The sequence below is a fragment of the Lonchura striata genome, unplaced genomic scaffold (assembly GCF_046129695.1).
Source record: "Lonchura striata isolate bLonStr1 unplaced genomic scaffold, bLonStr1.mat Scaffold_97, whole genome shotgun sequence".
In the NCBI taxonomy this organism is placed as follows: domain Eukaryota; kingdom Metazoa; phylum Chordata; class Aves; order Passeriformes; family Estrildidae; genus Lonchura; species Lonchura striata.
The window spans coordinates 907,441-923,204 of NW_027461192.1; positions in this window are offsets into that span (position 1 = coordinate 907,441).

The window sequence follows — 15,764 nt, forward strand, 5'->3', positions numbered from 1 at the left end:
TGGGAACCGGGAGGAAGTGGAAAACACAACTTGGCCAATACTGCCTGTGCCGGAAGCAAATGGAAAGAGAAATGGGTTGTGAAAACCCAATGGTTGTTTAATTACATAAGAACAGCCATGAAAACACAGAACACATTTACTTTTGTAAGAATATTTGTAATAACAACAATTTATAGAATGTATATACCTAAGAACATATCTAACAACAATATTTGAAATGTATTTACAGAAGACAAAACGAAGCCCTAAAACCTATATGCCAAAAACAAGAACAAACTCTAAAAACTATGTACAAAAGGGTGCCATTTCAGTCCAGGATCTCCATCAGTCCGGGAAGAAAAGCAGGTGCCATGGTCACTCCAGCCAGGCACAGAGGGCTCTTCCGTGTGTCCCCAGGCTGGCACAGCGGGACTCTGCTGCCAGAGCTGAGGCTGGCTGGGTCTGGGGGCTGGGCCCCAGGCACTGCCATGGGGCTTGTGTGGCCCAAAGCAAGAACAGGACAGGCTGGGCATGGCCACCAGAACACAAGGCACTGGGTACCACGTGCCTGAGCAGGGACCAGCCAGCCCAATCCCGCCCCAGCCTGGCTGCAGGGAACCCACTGTGCCTGTGGGGACCACATGCCTGTCCTGCTGCTGGCATTGCTCTTCATCCCAGGACCATGGCCTCCTCTTCATCTTCTTCATCAATGTCCATCTCCTCGGTGTACTCTTCCATTTCCACGTCCATCTCCTCATTCTCATGCACCTCCATCTCTTCCTCTCCAGTCTGTTCTCCATCCACCTCCATCTCCTCCTCCGTATCCATTATTGTGTCCACCTCCATCTCTTCCTCTCCTCTCTTTTCTCCCTCCACTTCCATCTTCTCCTCTCTATCAGTCTGTCTGTCCACCTCCATCTTGTCTTCTCTACCTGCAACAGCCTGCAGAGGTAGCAAAACCTCAGAGTGGGGTCCCTGTCCCACCCCATCCTCCCAGAACTCCAGTCCACACCCAAGCAGCTGGGGGGATCCACCTCCATGGAATGGCACCGTACCTTCCTCAGGACAAATGTGAGCATCCTGCAGGGATGGATGACACAATCCAAGCCTTAGGCAGCTTTTGACAATGATGAGATGAGGTCTCAGGGGCAGGAACAAGAAGGCTGACAGGAGCAGCAGGAGCAGCGTGCAGCGTGTGCTGAGCCCAGGGCCAACGGCTGTGTTGTGCTGCTTGCTGGCTGCTGGCAGTTCCAGATGGGACATGGATTGTGACATGACCATTGAGCTAGAGAGCCTTTGGTTCCATGCTTAGCAACGTTCCCCCAGACCATGGTGCTCAGAGCCCTATTCCCAAGGATGGAGCATCCACAGCCTGGGCCAGTGCCTCAGCACCCTCAGTGGAAGAGAGCAGCTTCCTCAGATCCAACTTCAATCAGCCTCCTGCAGCTGAAAGCCGTCCCCCCCTTGTCCTGTTGCCACAGGCCCTGTGGAACACCCTGTCCCAATCTTTCTTGTGGCACCCTTGCAGTCCTGCAGAGCTGCAGTGAGGCCTCCCCAGGGTCTCCTCTTTCCAGGCTGAGCATCCCCAGCCCCACGTGGACAGCAGGCAGTGTGATCAGGGGGAGTCCAGGCTGGTGTCAAATGGCATCAGGAACTGAGAGACGGAAGCTTTAGGCCCAGGTTTGCCTCTCAATGTACAAAATTAATAAGAGTGGAGGGCAAGATGGTGGGACACTGCTTCTGCTCTAATTGGTGAATATAGTCTCTGTTTTTTTCTTTTTTTCTCTCATGCCGTTGCAGTTTTGGCTGTTTGAAAGGAAGCTTGGCACAATATCCATTGTCTTCTCCATTTGTGAATCACCGAGCAGAGTCTGGGCAAGCTGATGTTGCAGAGCAAATCCTGCAAATGTACTGGTCATCCTGAGCCTGGAGAATGCAGTTAAACCCAGCCAAAAGTAATTTCTGGAAAGTCAAGCCTGGTGTACATTCTCTTGACTTTGGCTATGCCAACTTCACCTGAGTCTTATGAAAAAGCAAACAAAAGACTCAAACCAAAACAGACAAAACCTAGAAACAAACGAACCCATGCAAACCAATCAAACAAAGAGACTAAAAAAAAACCAAATAAAACCAAAGGGAATGAAGAGTTAGTATTAGTTTTCAGTTCATCACAGCAGGTAAATGGCTGCTTTCCACAGGATCACCATAAAAAGCCACAGATAACAGCTGCTCCAAAATACACCCAACAGGAGAACCATCAAAGTGATACATAGCAAGTCTGGGGGCAGCTCCCCATGAAGGTGAGGGATGAGCACAGAGTGCTACAGCTCCAGCCTTCCCCACCCTGCAGACTGCTCTTTGCTCCTGATGTAAGAGCCTTGCAGGACTGTGGCCCCTCTCGGTGCATTATAAATCATTCCCACAGCTGTCACTTGAGCCACTGGCATCTCCAGAGCGAGATGCAGGCACAATCCTACTGCCCTCTGAGCCTCTCTGGGAGATCCTGAGCATCTTCCTGCCCAGAGCCACAAAAGAGCTCAGGCTCTGCCTGAACTGGGTTTTCAGGGGAGTTTCCATATCCCTGCGAGATGTGCTCATCCTTCATCAGGCTGTGCCCAGCCTGGATCAGGGCAGGTTGGATGCCACATGGGATCCATCCTTTGCCCTGCCATGTGATCCTCCATGCAGTGGGGAGAAAAAGCCCAGCACTGGGGAACCCCAGGTGCTGCAGCAGTGATAGTTTTGGGAGAAACACGGAGCTGTGCATGGCCAGCTTGAAGTCTGCACTGCTGTGAGCACCAGGCCTGCCATGCTGAGCCCAGGGCCACAACCAGTGCTCACCCGGGCTGGGACATTGAGTCCCAACATGGGATCCCATGGGACAGGGCACGCTGGGATTCGCCCCTGCAGCTCCCCAGTGTGTCCAGAGAGACTGCAAGGAGACAGTGACCTCTGTCAGCGGAACCCTCTGAGTGGGACAACCACTGCTGGGGTGGCTGTGCCAGCTCCACCATGAACCTCCAGCCCTGGGAACCGGGAGGAAGTGGAAAACACAACTTGGCCAATACTGCCTGTGCCGGAAGCAAATGGAAAGAGAAATGGGTTGTGAAAACCCAATGGTTGTTTAATTACATAAGAACAGCCATGAAAACACAGAACACATTTACTTTTGTAAGAATATTTGTAATAACAACAATTTATAGAATGTATATACCTAAGAACATATCTAACAACAATATTTGAAATGTATTTACAGAAGACAAAACGAAGCCCTAAAACCTATATGCCAAAAACAAGAACAAACTCTAAAAACTATGTACAAAAGGGTGCCATTTCAGTCCAGGATCTCCATCAGTCCGGGAAGAAAAGCAGGTGCCATGGTCACTCCAGCCAGGCACAGAGGGCTCTTCCGTGTGTCCCCAGGCTGGCACAGCGGGACTCTGCTGCCAGAGCTGAGGCTGGCTGGGTCTGGGGGCTGGGCCCCAGGCACTGCCATGGGGCTTGTGTGGCCCAAAGCAAGAACAGGACAGGCTGGGCATGGCCACCAGAACCCAAGGCACTGGGTACCACGTGCCTGAGCAGGGACCAGCCAGCCCAATCCCGCCCCAGCCTGGCTGCAGGGAACCCACTGTGCCTGTGGGGACCACATGCCTGTCCTGCTGCTGGCATTGCTCTTCATCCCAGGACCATGGCCTCCTCTTCATCTTCTTCATCAATGTCCATCTCCTCGGTGTACTCTTCCATTTCCACGTCCATCTCCTCATTCTCATGCACCTCCATCTCTTCCTTTCCAGTCTGTTCTCCATCCACCTCCATCTCCTCCTCCGTATCCATTATTGTGTCCACCTCCATCTCTTCCTCTCCTCTCTTTTCTCCCTCCACTTCCATCTTCTCCTCTCTATCAGTCTGTCTGTCCACCTCCATCTTGTCTTCTCTACCTGCAACAGCCTGCAGAGGTAGCAAAACCTCAGAGTGGGGTCCCTGTCCCACCCCATCCTCCCAGAACTCCAGTCCACACCCAAGCAGCTGGGGGGATCCACCTCCATGGAATGGCACCGTACCTTCCTCAGGACAAATGTGAGCATCCTGCAGGGATGGATGACACAATCCAAGCCTTAGGCAGCTTTTGACAATGATGAGATGAGGTCTCAGGGGCAGGAACAAGAAGGCTGACAGGAGCAGCAGGAGCAGCGTGCAGCGTGTGCTGAGCCCAGGGCCAACGGCTGTGTTGTGCTGCTTGCTGGCTGCTGGCAGTTCCAGATGGGACATGGATTGTGACATGACCATTGAGCTAGAGAGCCTTTGGTTCCATGCTTAGCAACGTTCCCCCAGACCATGGTGCTCAGAGCCCTGTTCCCAAGGATGGAGCATCCACAGCCTGGGCCAGTGCCTCAGCACCCTCAGTGGAAGAGAGCAGCTTCCTCAGATCCAACTTCAATCAGCCTCCTGCAGCTGAAAGCCGTCCCCCCCTTGTCCTGTTGCCACAGGCCCTGTGGAACACCCTGTCCCAATCTTTCTTGTGGCACCCTTGCAGTCCTGCAGAGCTGCAGTGAGGCCTCCCCAGGGTCTCCTCTTTCCAGGCTGAGCATCCCCAGCCCCACGTGGACAGCAGGCAGTGTGATCAGGGGGAGTCCAGGCTGGAGTCAAATGGCATCAGGAACTGAGAGACGGAAGCTTTAGGCCCAGGTTTGCCTCTCAATGTACAAAATTAATAAGAGTGGAGGGCAAGATGGTGGGACACTGCTTCTGCTCTAATTGGTGAATATAGTCTCTGTTTTTTTCTTTTTTTCTCTCATGCCGTTGCAGTTTTGGCTGTTTGAAAGGAAGCTTGGCACAATATCCATTGTCTTCTCCATTTGTGAATCACCGAGCAGAGTCTGGGCAAGCTGATGTTGCAGAGCAAATCCTGCAAATGTACTGGTCATCCTGAGCCTGGAGAATGCAGTTAAACCCAGCCAAAAGTAATTTCTGGAAAGTCAAGCCTGGTGTACATTCTCTTGACTTTGGCTATGCCAACTTCACCTGAGTCTTATGAAAAAGCAAACAAAAGACTCAAACCAAAACAGACAAAACCTAGAAACAAACGAACCCATGCAAACCAATCAAACAAAGAGACTAAAAAAAAACCAAATAAAACCAAAGGGAATGAAGAGTTAGTATTAGTTTTCAGTTCATCACAGCAGGTAAATGGCTGCTTTCCACAGGATCACCATAAAAAGCCACAGATAACAGCTGCTCCAAAATACACCCAACAGGAGAACCATCAAAGTGATACATAGCAACTCTGGGGGCAGCTCCCCATGAAGGTGAGGGATGAGCACAGAGTGCTACAGCTCCAGCCTTCCCCACCCTGCAGACTGCTCTTTGCTCCTGATGTAAGAGCCTTGCAGGACTGTGGCCCCTCTCGGTGCATTATAAATCATTCCCACAGCTGTCACTTGAGCCACTGGCATCTCCAGAGCGAGATGCAGGCACAATCCTACTGCCCTCTGAGCCTCTCTGGGAGATCCTGAGCATCTTCCTGCCCAGAGCCACAAAAGAGCTCAGGCTCTGCCTGAACTGGGTTTTCAGGGGAGTTTCCATATCCCTGCGAGATGTGCTCATCCTTCATCAGGCTGTGCCCAGCCTGGATCAGGGCAGGTTGGATGCCACATGGGATCCATCCTTTGCCCTGCCATGTGATCCTCCATGCAGTGGGGAGAAAAAGCCCAGCACTGGGGAACCCCAGGTGCTGCAGCAGTGATAGTTTTGGGAGAAACACGGAGCTGTGCATGGCCAGCTTGAAGTCTGCACTGCTGTGAGCACCAGGCCTGCCATGCTGAGCCCAGGGCCACAACCAGTGCTCACCCGGGCTGGGACATTGAGTCCCAACATGGGATCCCATGGGACAGGGCACGCTGGGATTCGCCCCTGCAGCTCCCCAGTGTGTCCAGAGAGACTGCAAGGAGACAGTGACCTCTGTCAGCGGAACCCTCTGAGTGGGACAACCACTGCTGGGGTGGCTGTGCCAGCTCCACCATGAACCTCCAGCCCTGGGAACCGGGAGGAAGTGGAAAACACAACTTGGCCAATACTGCCTGTGCCGGAAGCAAATGGAAAGAGAAATGGGTTGTGAAAACCCAATGGTTGTTTAATTACATAAGAACAGCCATGAAAACACAGAACACATTTACTTTTGTAAGAATATTTGTAATAACAACAATTTATAGAATGTATATACCTAAGAACATATCTAACAACAATATTTGAAATGTATTTACAGAAGACAAAACGAAGCCCTAAAACCTATATGCCAAAAACAAGAACAAACTCTAAAAACTATGTACAAAAGGGTGCCATTTCAGTCCAGGATCTCCATCAGTCCGGGAAGAAAAGCAGGTGCCATGGTCACTCCAGCCAGGCACAGAGGGCTCTTCCGTGTGTCCCCAGGCTGGCACAGCGGGACTCTGCTGCCAGAGCTGAGGCTGGCTGGGTCTGGGGGCTGGGCCCCAGGCACTGCCATGGGGCTTGTGTGGCCCAAAGCAAGAACAGGACAGGCTGGGCATGGCCACCAGAACACAAGGCACTGGGTACCACGTGCCTGAGCAGGGACCAGCCAGCCCAATCCCGCCCCAGCCTGGCTGCAGGGAACCCACTGTGCCTGTGGGGACCACATGCCTGTCCTGCTGCTGGCATTGCTCTTCATCCCAGGACCATGGCCTCCTCTTCATCTTCTTCATCAATGTCCATCTCCTCGGTGTACTCTTCCATTTCCACGTCCATCTCCTCATTCTCATGCACCTCCATCTCTTCCTCTCCAGTCTGTTCTCCATCCACCTCCATCTCCTCCTCCGTATCCATTATTGTGTCCACCTCCATCTCTTCCTCTCCTCTCTTTTCTCCCTCCACTTCCATCTTCTCCTCTCTATCAGTCTGTCTGTCCACCTCCATCTTGTCTTCTCTACCTGCAACAGCCTGCAGAGGTAGCAAAACCTCAGAGTGGGGTCCCTGTCCCACCCCATCCTCCCAGAACTCCAGTCCACACCCAAGCAGCTGGGGGGATCCACCTCCATGGAATGGCACCGTACCTTCCTCAGGACAAATGTGAGCATCCTGCAGGGATGGATGACACAATCCAAGCCTTAGGCAGCTTTTGACAATGATGAGATGAGGTCTCAGGGGCAGGAACAATGCCTTGGTTAGACAAGACAGGAGTCTGTGAAAGAGGGCAAAGCCTCCTGTGCAATGGAGAACGGCAAACCCCCCTCCCTCTGAATTACGAGGATCTTTAAATTAAAAGGCTCTCAGGCAAAGATATGGGAGTGGGAGTAACAATTCTTTACTAGGAGAAAACTGGACAACAATTTAAAAAGGAAAATGCAATCGGTACAAACAAAACTAGTGAAAGAAAAAGTCTAGAACCTGAGGAATGCCAGTATCAGGTTTTGCTGGGACAATTGCTTTCCCTTGCAATAGTTGATGAGTTGCAGCTGAAGTGGTGATCTTTAGAAGGGTATAATTTTCCTCTGAAGATCTGGTGGCAGTGGGGGCCGGTCTTCCTCTGCGCCGGGGTTGCCTCTGAGCTCCGCTGCCGTCGCCTCTGCGCGCGCCGGCTGCTTCGCTGCGGGTGCCGCCGAAGAGAGAGCGAGAGAGAGAGCTGCTTTCCCCGGGAATCCCGCGAAGAAGAGAGAGAGAGCTGCTTCTCTCGGAGTCCCGCGAAGAAGAGGGAGAGCTGCTTCTCTCGGAATCCCGCGAAGAGAGAGTGAGAGAGCTGCTTCTCTCGGAGTCCCGCGAAGAAAGAGGGAGAGCTGCTTCTCTCGGAATCCCGCGAAGAGAGAGTGAGAGAGCTGCTTCTCTCGGAGTCCCGCGAAGAAAGAGTGAGAGAGCTGCTTCCCCCCTCTGGGTGGGACCCCTCACGGCGTTACATTTTTTTTCAGCCTTTCATTGAATCAGTCAAAGGTGTATACACAAACCATTGTCTCTGAGAGAGATAACAAAAAACCTGTCCAACCGGTTCGCCTTCGACAGATGGCAAATGGAATACAAGCTTATCTTACAACCCAGGACATTATCCACCCCTTATTCTATTTCCATCTGCACACCATGAAATCTTACACCCAGTTCTCTCTTAAGACTAAGTTTCCCTGTGGTACACAGCGGGTCTCCCCATCTTCCTGCATTACCCACCAAGTGTAACCAGGTCCTTGAGCAAAGACAATCCCACGAATGGGTTGGTCTTTGCCTGAGGTGGGATTAATCCAAACAGTTTTCCCTAAAATACCTTTCATATGTACTACAGGGACCTTATCTCCATCTACTGCGTGTAAGGGTTCTGACTGAGCAGGGCCAGCTCGATTGACAGACCCCCGGGTGTTGACCATCCAGGTTGCTTTTGCCAGGTTAATTTCCCAGTTTCTAAATGTTCCCCCACCGAGTGCCTTCAGGGTAGTCTTAAGGAGTCCGTTGCACCGTTCAACTTTGCCGGCAGCTGGAGCATGATAGGGAATATGATATATCCATTCGATACCATGTTCTCTGGCCCAGGTGTTGATAAGGCTGTTCTTGAAATGGGTGCCGTTGTCAGACTCAATTCTCTCAGGGGTGCCGTGTCTCCACAGGACTTGTTTTTCCAAGCCTAAGATGGTGTTCCGGGCAGTGGCATGAGGTACAGGGAAAGTCTCCAGCCATCCAGTGGTGGCTTCTACCATGGTCAGCACGTAGCGCTTGCCTTGGCGTGTCTGGGGCAGTGTGATGTAGTCAATCTGCCAGGCCTCCCCATACTTGTACTTGGACCACCGCCCACCATACCATAGGGGCTTCACCCTCTTGGCCTGTTTGATGGCAGCACACGTCTCACAGTCATGGATAACCTGGGAAACACTGTCCATGGTTAGATCCACCCCTCGGTCTCGTGCCCACTTGTAGGTGGCATCTCTGCCCTGATGACCTGAGGCATCATGAGCCCATCGAGCCAGGAACAACTCCCCCTTATGGTGCCAATCTAAGTCTATCTTTGACACCTCTATTTTTGCTGCCTGATCTACCTGCTCGTTGTTCCGGTGCTCCTCATTAGCCCGACTTTTGGGGACATGGGCATCTACATGACGGACTTTCACCGTCAGCTTTTCCACCCGAGAGGCAATGTCTTTCCATATATCAGCAGCCCAGATTGGCTTTCCTCTACGTTGCCAGTTGGCCTTTCTCCACCTTCCCAGCCAGCCCCACAGAGCATTGGCTACCATCCATGAATCAGTATAAAGGTAGAGCTTTGGCCACTTTTCCCTTTCAGCAATGTCCAGAGCCAGCTGAACGGCCTTGAGTTCAGCGAGTTGGCTCGATCCACCTTCTCCTTCGGTAGCTTGTGCAACTTGGCGTGTGGGGCTCCATACGGCTGCTTTCCACTTCCGGTTCATCCCTACGATGCGACAGGAACCGTCAGTGAAAAGAGCGTAGCAGGTCTCCTCTGCTGGTAGTTGGTTGTATGGTGGAGCTTCTTCAGCCCTTGCCACTTGTACCTGCTCCTCATCATCAGTGAGACCAAAGTTTTCACCTTCTGGCCAGTTCGTAATTATCTCCAAAATCCCAGGGCGATTCAGGTTTCCAATACGGGCGCGTTGAGTGATGAGGGCAATCCATTTGCTCCATGTGGCGTCAGTGGCATGGTGGGTAGTAGGAACCTTTCCTTTAAACATCCACCCCAGCACCGGTAGTCGGGGTGCCAGGAGGAGTTGTGTTTCTGTGCCAATTACTTCCGAGGCTGCTTGAACTCCTTCAAAGGCAGCCAAGATTTCCTTCTCTGTGGGAGTGTAGTTGGCTTCAGACCCTCTGTAACTTCGGCTCCAGAATCCCAGTGGTCGGCCTCGAGTCTCCCCAGGCACTTTCTGCCAAAGGCTCCAAGACAACCCATGGTTCCCGGCTGCAGAGTAGAGCACATTCTTGACCTCTGGTCCCGTTCTGACTGGGCCAAGGGCTACAGCATGAGCGATCTCCTGCTTGATCTGGGTGAAGGCTTGTTGCTGCTCAGGGCCCCAGTGGAAATCATTCTTCTTTCGGGTAACCAGATAAAGAGGGCTCACAATCTGGCTATACTCAGGAATGTGCATTCTCCAGAAACCTATGGCACCCAGGAAAGCTTGTGTTTCCTTTTTGCTGGTTGGTGGGGACATAGCTGTGATCTTGTTGATGACCTCAGTGGGAATCTGGCGCCGTCCATCTTGCCATTTCACTCCCAGGAACTGGATCTCTCGGGCAGGTCCCTTGACTTTGCTCTTCTTGACGGCAAAGCCAGCTTCTAGTAGTATCTGGATGATCCTCTCACCTTTCTCAAACACTTCTGCCGCTGTGCTCCCCCACACAATGATGTCATCAATGTATTGCAGGTGTTCTGGAGCCTCACCCTTTTCTAGTGCAGCCTGGATCAGTCCATGGCAGATGGTGGGGCTGTGTTTCCACCCCTGGGGCAGTCGGTTCCAGGTGTACTGCACGCCCCTCCAGGTGAAAGCAAACTGAGGCCTGCATTCTGCTGCCAGAGGAATGGAGAAAAACGCATTAGCAATATCAATGGTGGCATACCACTTTGCTGCCTTGGACTCCAGCTCGTACTGGAGTTCCAGCATGTCCGGCACAGCAGCGCTCAGCGGTGGAGTCACTTCATTTAAGCCACGATAGTCCACAGTCAATCTCCATTCTTTGTCAGATTTGCGCACAGGCCAGATGGGGCTGTTGAAGGGTGAGTGGGTTTTGCTGACCACCCCTTGGCTCTCCAGCTCCCGAATCATTTTGTGGATGGGGATCACGGCATCTCGATCCGTCCGATACTGCCGGCGGTGCACTGTCGAGGTCGCAATTGGCACGCGTTGTTCTTCCACCCTTAGGAGTCCTACTGCAGAGGGGTTTTCTGACAGTCCAGGCAAGGTGTTCAATTGCTTAATGTCTTCTGCCTCTACAGCGGCTATTCCAAAAGCCCACCTGAGTCCCTTTGGGTCTTTGTAATATCCGTTCCGGAGGAAGTCTATACCTAGGATACACGGAGCATCTGGGCCAGTCACTATAGGGTGTTTCTTCCACTCCTTCCCAGTCAGGCTCACCTCAGCTTCCACCAGAGTCAATTGTTGTGATCCCCCTGTCACACCAGCAATGGAAACAGGCTCTGCCCCCACATGTCCCGATGGTATCAGAGTACACTGTGCACCAGTATCAACTAAAGCATCATATTTTTGTGGCTCTGATGTGCCAGGCCATCGGATCCACACTGTCCAGAAGATCCGGTTTTCCCGTGCCTCTCCCTGGCTAGAGACAGGGCCCCTCTAACACTGGTTATCATTCCTTCCCTGGGCATACATACTAGAGGTCCCTTCAAGGGGGTCTGACAGATCGTACCCACAAGCTTGGTCACGGGAGGTTGAGGCTACCTTCACTTTGGTGGAACTCCCCCGGTTAGAGTTTCCCTCCTTGAGTTGACGGACCCGTGCTGCCAGGACAGAGGTGGGTTTCCCATCCCACCTCCCCATGTCTTCCCCATGGTCACGCAGGAAGAACCACAGATTAGCCCTTGGGGTGTACCCTCTCTCTCTAGCTGGGGATTGTTGGGTGCTGATTCTGGGGCCTGTGACTCTCACGGGTGCTGTATTAACCTTCCTTATCTCCTCCCTCATCTCCTCTTTAAACTCCTTAATCACAGCTGAGATATGAGCCTGCATTGGGCCATTAATCATACTCTCATAATTCCTAAGTTTGTTGGCAACAGAACCTATTGTCTCCCGGTGGGTGTCAGCATTGATCGTTGCAATGAAGGTGGCGTATTGAGATGGCCCAAGATTTGCCAGACTCCACAGCATTTGTCCCGTACACCTGACCTTGTCAGGGTCATTATTGTGTCGTCCATCCCTCCCAAAGAGTACCTCCAATACTGCCACTTCTCTCAGCTGTTGGATCCCTTCCTCGAGGGTCTTCCAGCGCATTCTATGATGGTGCTCTTGCATTCTCTCTCTGTGGATAAACCTCTCCCTGACACTCATTAAGAGCCGCTCCCAGAGAGAAAGGGACCCTGGTTCCCTTACAAAAACCTGATTTATACCCGAGTCCTGGGTCAAGGGTCCCAAGTTCCTTGCCTCACCACCGTCCAGCTGCACGCCTGTACCCATAAGATCCCAAACCCGGAGTAGCCAGGTAGCATAAGCCTCACGCCCTCGTCGCACAATGTCTTTATGCAGATTGCGAAGACTTTCGTACGTCAGGGACTCGGTGATGATAGCAATCTCTGGCTCCCCTGTGGGTTGTGAGGTTCCTCCATTCCTGTCCCTATCTGCAGGGTGCTCTGCTTTCACCTTAGACTTCCTTGTTTCTACCGGGGCCACTGCTGCTGACCGTGACTGCCCTTGTGGTTCAGCTGGAACCTGGACAGTTGTAACATTAGTGGGTTCCACAGCTGTACTATTAGACTGTCCCTCCTCAAGGCAAAGGGCCGGTTTCTCACCAGCTGGGGAAATGCACTCCTTCAGCATCTCTCGTATCTCCTTAACCAGAACCCTCACCCAATCTGGGCGGTTCATTTCTGAGGTGGGCTGTGGGGCAGGGTCAGGCTCTGGAGCAGCAGCATCTCGAGTCTGTGGTGTAGGTGTGAGGGTAGTTATCCAGGTTAATCTTCCCTTATCTCTGAATGCTAAATATAACAGGACTATCAGCAACACCACCCATTGTATGGTATCATTAGCACTTATAAAGGATCTTAACCCTTTGAGAACTGGTGGAACAGACCCAAAAAGATGGTTAAAAGGTTGAGAGAAAGTTTGCCCAGGTGCTATTTCCTCGCAGTAGGTACCGTTATTAAAGTAACCCCAAAAACATACAGTTAACGTGTGATAGCTATGAATCCATGTACCTGCCTTCCAGAGGAAATTAAAGATCCATGAATTCCTCACCCAATTAACCCAGAAGCCAAACTTGATAACAGACACCGTAGCCTTAGTCATAGGACCCATTTTTAGATAAGGGTCTGCAAATGGGAAAAGTATAGCTACGATCACATGCCACCCAAACCAAGGTAAACTAGACCACATGGTGATGCTGAAGATGTTTTTACACACAACAAAACCAAATTACTTAAGAACTGTTAATCCTTTTTCCCTCTCAATGCCCTCGGGCCTCACGTTGATGCGCCAAATTCTGCCTTGGTTAGACAAGACAGGAGTCTGTGAAAGAGGGCAAAGCCTCCTGTGCAATGGAGAACGGCAAACCCCCCTCCCTCTGAATTACGAGGATCTTTAAATTAAAAGGCTCTCAGGCAAAGATATGGGAGTGGGAGTAACAATTCTTTACTAGGAGAAAACTGGACAACAATTTAAAAAGGAAAATGCAATCGGTACAAACAAAACTAGTGAAAGAAAAAGTCTAGAACCTGAGGAATGCCAGTATCAGGTTTTGCTGGGACAATTGCTTTCCCTTGCAATAGTTGATGAGTTGCAGCTGAAGTGGTGATCTTTAGAAGGGTATAATTTTCCTCTGAAGATCTGGTGGCAGTGGGGGCCGGTCTTCCTCTGCGCCGGGGTTGCCTCTGAGCTCCGCTGCCGTCGCCTCTGCGCGCGCCGGCTGCTTCGCTGCGGGTGCCGCCGAAGAGAGAGCGAGAGAGAGAGCTGCTTTCCCCGGGAATCCCGCGAAGAAGAGAGAGAGAGCTGCTTCTCTCGGAGTCCCGCGAAGAAGAGGGAGAGCTGCTTCTCTCGGAATCCCGCGAAGAGAGAGTGAGAGAGCTGCTTCTCTCGGAGTCCCGCGAAGAAAGAGGGAGAGCTGCTTCTCTCGGAATCCCGCGAAGAGAGAGTGAGAGAGCTGCTTCTCTCGGAGTCCCGCGAAGAAAGAGTGAGAGAGCTGCTTCCCCCCTCTGGGTGGGACCCCTCACGGCGTTACATTTTTTTTCAGCCTTTCATTGAATCAGTCAAAGGTGTATACACAAACCATTGTCTCTGAGAGAGATAACAAAAAACCTGTCCAACCGGTTCGCCTTCGACAGATGGCAAATGGAATACAAGCTTATCTTACAACCCAGGACAAACAAGAAGGCTGACAGGAGCAGCAGGAGCAGCGTGCAGCGTGTGCTGAGCCCAGGGCCAACGGCTGTGTTGTGCTGCTTGCTGGCTGCTGGCAGTTCCAGATGGGACATGGATTGTGACATGACCATTGAGCTAGAGAGCCTTTGGTTCCATGCTTAGCAACGTTCCCCCAGACCATGGTGCTCAGAGCCCTGTTCCCAAGGATGGAGCATCCACAGCCTGGGCCAGTGCCTCAGCACCCTCAGTGGAAGAGAGCAGCTTCCTCAGATCCAACTTCAATCAGCCTCCTGCAGCTGAAAGCCGTCCCCCCCTTGTCCTGTTGCCACAGGCCCTGTGGAACACCCTGTCCCAATCTTTCTTGTGGCACCCTTGCAGTCCTGCAGAGCTGCAGTGAGGCCTCCCCAGGGTCTCCTCTTTCCAGGCTGAGCATCCCCAGCCCCACGTGGACAGCAGGCAGTGTGATCAGGGGGAGTCCAGGCTGGTGTCAAATGGCATCAGGAACTGAGAGACGGAAGCTTTAGGCCCAGGTTTGCCTCTCAATGTACAAAATTAATAAGAGTGGAGGGCAAGATGGTGGGACACTGCTTCTGCTCTAATTGGTGAATATAGTCTCTGTTTTTTTCTTTTTTTCTCTCATGCCGTTGCAGTTTTGGCTGTTTGAAAGGAAGCTTGGCACAATATCCATTGTCTTCTCCATTTGTGAATCACCGAGCAGAGTCTGGGCAAGCTGATGTTGCAGAGCAAATCCTGCAAATGTACTGGTCATCCTGAGCCTGGAGAATGCAGTTAAACCCAGCCAAAAGTAATTTCTGGAAAGTCAAGCCTGGTGTACATTCTCTTGACTTTGGCTATGCCAACTTCACCTGAGTCTTATGAAAAAGCAAACAAAAGACTCAAACCAAAACAGACAAAACCTAGAAACAAACGAACCCATGCAAACCAATCAAACAAAGAGACTAAAAAAAAACCAAATAAAACCAAAGGGAATGAAGAGTTAGTATTAGTTTTCAGTTCATCACAGCAGGTAAATGGCTGCTTTCCACAGGATCACCATAAAAAGCCACAGATAACAGCTGCTCCAAAATACACCCAACAGGAGAACCATCAAAGTGATACATAGCAACTCTGGGGGCAGCTCCCCATGAAGGTGAGGGATGAGCACAGAGTGCTACAGCTCCAGCCTTCCCCACCCTGCAGACTGCTCTTTGCTCCTGATGTAAGAGCCTTGCAGGACTGTGGCCCCTCTCGGTGCATTATAAATCATTCCCACAGCTGTCACTTGAGCCACTGGCATCTCCAGAGCGAGATGCAGGCACAATCCTACTGCCCTCTGAGCCTCTCTGGGAGATCCTGAGCATCTTCCTGCCCAGAGCCACAAAAGAGCTCAGGCTCTGCCTGAACTGGGTTTTCAGGGGAGTTTCCATATCCCTGCGAGATGTGCTCATCCTTCATCAGGCTGTGCCCAGCCTGGATCAGGGCAGGTTGGATGCCACATGGGATCCATCCTTTGCCCTGCCATGTGATCCTCCATGCAGTGGGGAGAAAAAGCCCAGCACTGGGGAACCCCAGGTGCTGCAGCAGTGATAGTTTTGGGAGAAACACGGAGCTGTGCATGGCCAGCTTGAAGTCTGCACTGCTGTGAGCACCAGGCCTGCCATGCTGAGCCCAGGGCCACAACCAGTGCTCACCCGGGCTGGGACATTGAGTCCCAACATGGGATCCCATGGGACAGGGCACGCTGGGATTCGCCCCTGCAGCTCCCCA